At 41.6% G+C, this 4914-nt stretch overlaps 1 pseudogene; it reads left to right on the top strand.

Annotated features, from left to right (window-relative positions):
* The first annotated feature begins 3365 nt into the window (after positions 1–3365).
* LOC129669092 (olfactory receptor 10-like) lies at positions 3366–4304 on the top strand (annotated as a pseudogene).
* The last annotated feature ends 610 nt before the right edge of the window (positions 4305–4914 follow it).

The raw sequence follows: 4914 nt of genomic DNA, 5'->3' as shown, positions 1-4914 counted from the left end.
AAATGTTTGTGGACACGGGAGAATCTTCCTGAATGGATGGCTTCACCTCTGATTGAGAAATGCTCAAAGAAAGAAAGAAAGTGTCAGTGTAGAGGCTGATGACTAATTTTTTGGTCAAATGACCAGCGTAGCTGACATGTACTTCCCTCAGATGAGGCACACAGGAGATGCAGTTTTATAACAGGAAAGGACCAGTTTCCTGTTGGTTATTTATGCTGAAGTCCAGGGGGCTGCCAAGTGAAGAAGACAGGCAAGATGATGTCAGCTAACACAGAGGCTTGGCCATCATTAAAGGTAAAGGGGGACGCTTGTTAAGGAGATGACTGGAATTTTATAGTCTCTCATTACTCAGAGTTCTCAACAGGAGGAGGCATGGTGCACATGGACCCACAGAGTGAAGAGGATAGAAGGTGAAGTGCAGTTGGATAGAAAGAAGGGAAGTTGAGAGAAAATGAAGACAAAGCCACAGACCAGGAGACACTGTTCAAAGCTTAGATACTGTGGGTTTGCATAATTTCAGCATGTTTTATGACATGGCTACTTTTCTGATCTTGTGTTAGAGAGGGTTGTGTCAGACCCCAGCAAAAGAGCTGCAAGAAATGTTGACCCTAGACTGTTTTCATGTTTCTTATAAGAAAGCTCTTTGTTCCATGTGGGAATTTCTGTACCTAAAAGGTGAAGTCCCTTTACACTCAATCAGTTCCCAAATTATCAAAACATTAGAAATACATAAAATTACATAAAATAAAAAGATGGAAATAGATTAACCCTGGAAGTCTGAAGTGCAAACAATAGACGGGGGAGAGACATATTCGGGTGTTATCAACAAGTGAGCGTGACTCAACCCCTGAGACGAATAGTATTTTCCAGGAAGATGTTATAGCATGGGAAAAGAAGGGGGTCAGAGATGCTCAGGTGGAGAAGACTGACAGGGACAGCAGGGAAGGAAGATGACATCCAGGAAGGGAGGGGGAAAGACTGAGTAGAAGAGGACAGCTACTCGACATGCCAAACGCGGGAAGGATGAGAACGAGGAGAGGATGACAACGGAAACTGGAATGAGGGAGAAAGAAAATTTGTAAAATTATGCAGCCTGATAACAGGCAATTTCTGTAGACAACTAGCCAGACGGAAAGGAGAGGTAAGACATACATTAGCAAGAATATGAATTTTTAATAGCATTGCTTCAGGCACTTGAATTATTTTTTTCACACAGAATGTATTAGGCTATAAAATATTACATCCTTCCAGAATTGGGTACATCCTACTTTGATAGGTTTAAGAATAGTAACAAGAAAATGATTGAAACAATGGGCCAAGGAATACTGGATATGTCAGTAGCTGTGGGGAACTCAGAGCCACAGAGGAACAAGAGGCTACAGGTGGAGACAAGGGAGACAGGGAGCCGCCGCTTAAGCACTAGTTTAAGAGTCCGTGACAGAGAGTCAAGGAACAGATGATACAAGCACCTGAAGAAATGACTTTTGGGTTTCCCTCCAAGTGTGGAAGGAGGGACTTATTAGATTTTTGTCTAGTCTTGATGAGCTTCAGCAGTCAGTGGGCACTGATCGCTTGTGCTGAGTCCTCGGCGGGTAAATTTACAGGCTGTCTACCTTTCTAATGCATGGACTTCAGAGTTTCAAGTTGAGTCTCGTCTGTCTTATGCTTCAAGATTTGAAGCTAAGTTTATTGTTTTTACTGTTTGGTGTTACCTTCAATCATTACTTTATTAAGGCTTATAAGCTTTGATTTATTTATGAACAGGGATGGCTTAAACATCACAACTTTATTCCATTAAATTAGAAATAGTAAGTGTTTATTTCCTTTGTGTCACACTGGAAACAAACATTTTTTGGCATTTATGTGGTCTCATGGAGGAGAAGGCATTCATTAATTCACTTACCAATATTTGTTGTACCTTCTCTAGATACTGAGTTGGAGAATAGGCCTGTAACAGTTAATGAAACAGACCTTGCTGCATGTCAAGATCAGTGGTGTAGACAGACAAAGGCTACAAGACCCACAAAGATGGGCTCGCTCACGTGGAAGTTAAAGATACCAAACTAAATGTAGAACACTGGTCACTAGACTCTGGAAAGGTGGGTGTATGGCATGGATAAGGGAAGGCTGGGTTCCATGAGAGTACCCTCTGTGCATGTGTTGAATTATCTCACGGGCCCCAATTATATGTGCAATTTATATGTTTCAGTAAAAATGAAGTAATTGAAAATATATAATAAAATATTTCAAAAACTTCATGTAGCATCTTCTTAATAGATTGAAGAATATATGATATCATTCCATCCTTTTTTTCATTCCATCTTTTTAAAGTCTTGTTTTAATCTGTTTCATGATAGCTAAACTGAGACTCACAGAAGTGAATGAAGTGAACTTGTCCGAACAGGTGGCTCAGCTGGCCAGGGGTAGAGTTGATCCTCAGGGACCTGGTAAGGGCTCTAAATAAGCCATACCATTCTAAGATGGTGGCCATGCAAAGACCAGCTTTGTCATTATATACCTGCAAAAAAAACAAAAACAAAAACAAAAAAAACAAAAAACAAAAACAAAAACAAAAAACAACAAAAAAACCCAACATAGCAATGACACCTTTGATATCATCACAAAGACCTAATAAATGTATTTGTTATGTTAAGAAATAGCATTGATGTATTAATTTATCTACATGTGGATTAATACTTTATCATTCACACTTCTCTCTTTTCCACAACAGTATCACTCGTGGTGTTTAAATGTCTAAATGATACATTGACTCATTAGTCTTCTAGTTCAGCAGACTTAACAAGAGAAGAAGGACTTGACAGCTGATCAGGAGCAGGGCTTCTGGGACTGTGCTGCTGGTCACAGTCACTGAGGAAATCGGACAACGGGGCCAGAACTGTGATCTCATCCTGGTTAGTCCTGGGTCCTAATCTACACAAAACACTTTGCCAACTGGACCAAAGAGTAGCCAAAGAGATTGATAGGGACTAATAATGCCACATTTGACTATATTTTTCAAAGAAACTCTGATATTACCTGTTTATGGATTAGATTTTGACATCAGTGTGGGAAGGTAAGACAGACACTATTATCTGCATCCACAGGATTGTGGGAACTGGATGAAGTTCAGGACACAGAGGAAGCAGAGTAATAGGTCAAGCAAAAGACAATACTGCTGATCCCATGATTTCCAGTCTGAAGAGGAAAAGAGTGAGATTTGAAGACTGAACAAAACTAAAACAGCAAAGTAGAGAAGAAAAAGTTTGATTTTGGGGTATTTCAAAATTATCTGGAACAATGCTCTAATCTGTGTTCTTCATAGCAGACATTGAACTGTTTTCTGTTATTTAAGCACACGAAAGGATATGGGAAGTGTCAACACCAGTTTTAGACAGGGCTTCATCTTGGTGGTTTCTCTGATTTTCCTCAGCTGGAACTCATTCTTTCTGTCTTCATCTCCATTTTCTACTCCCTCACTCTCTTTGGCAACTCTACCATCATTATTCTTTCACAACTAGACTCTTGACTAGTTGTGAAAAAAAAAAAACACCAATGTATTTCTTCCTCTGTCACCTCTCGTTCCTGGACCTCTGTTACACCACCAGCATTGTGCCCCAGCTTCTGATTAACCTCCAGGGACATGACAGAACCATCAGCTATGGAGGGTGTGTGGCCCAGCTCTTCCTTTTCCTTGCTTTGGCCTCCACAGAGAGTGTGCTCCTGGTGGTCATGGCCTTTGACCGCTACGCTGCCGTGTGCCGTCCACTGCACTACACGGCCATCATGCACCCCCTTCTCTGCCTCTCACTCGCTATTGCTTCATGGGTAGGAGGATTCATGAACTCTCTGATTCAAACAAGCCTCATGATGGTGATGCCTCTTTGTGGACGCCAACTGAACCACTTCTGCCTGTTCTCCTGAAGCTGGCCTGTGAGGACACAGGGGGAACAGAAACCAAAATGTTTGTAGCCCGAGTTGTAATTTTGATATTTCCTGTAACACTAATTCTGAGATCTTATGCAAATATCGCTCAGGCAGTGCTGAAGACAAAGTCAATGGCAGGGTGCAAAAAGGCTCTGGGGACTTGCGGATCCCGCCTTGTGGTAGTTTCTATGTTTTATGGTGCAGCCATCTACACATACTTACAACCCAAGGGTAGTTACTCTGAGAGCAAGGGGAAGTTTGTTGCTCTTTTTTATATTATCGTCACCCCCATGCTCAACCCTCTGATCTATACCCTGGGGAACAAGGACGTGAAGGGGGCTCTGTGGAAGGTGCTAGGGAGAGCCACAGACTCGGGGTAGAAGAGAAAAGGACCAGTACAATTTGGGTTAACGTTTCTTGGGTTACAGACTCAGACACTATAGGGAGCAAGAACAGATTTGTATGTACCATGATGCTTGGAAAATCGTCTCCTCTTGCAGGCAAGCCTGGGGGACAGAGAAGCATTATTCTGATGGCAATGCCTTGAAAATTCCTAGCATGGTACCAAGCAGAATGCTGTATGACCCAAGGTCCAGACTTGCATCGATGCCTGTGTCTCTAAATCCTTCTACGTTGGCTACATCCCTTCACATCTCAGGACCTCTTTTTAAAAATCTACTGAAGTGGATATTCTTTCATGATATTTGGAGAACATAAGAAAATAATGATTCATGGTACATCATGGAAAAGCTAGAGGACAGCTATGAATATTGCTTTTATACTTGAGGTAGCATGCAAAGAAGTATTAGGGAGGGGACATCACTGTTTTCTCAGCTGCTCAATGCCCCCTCAGAATTGCTGCTTGGTGTTGGAAGATGATAATGAAAGAGAAGAGACTAGAGTAACTGGAGAGGAAATTAAACATCAGCTTAATCAGCGTACATCACTGCTTTGTCTGACTGATTATTTCCAAAGTTCTAGATTCTTCTG

This window comes from Psammomys obesus, unplaced genomic scaffold (genome assembly GCF_907164565.1).
Source record: "Psammomys obesus unplaced genomic scaffold, mPsaObe1.curated_primary_1811, whole genome shotgun sequence".
Lineage (NCBI taxonomy): Eukaryota > Metazoa > Chordata > Mammalia > Rodentia > Muridae > Psammomys > Psammomys obesus.
Note: the sequence above shows the minus strand (reverse complement) of the source record. Positions and strands in the feature narration are given on the sequence as shown.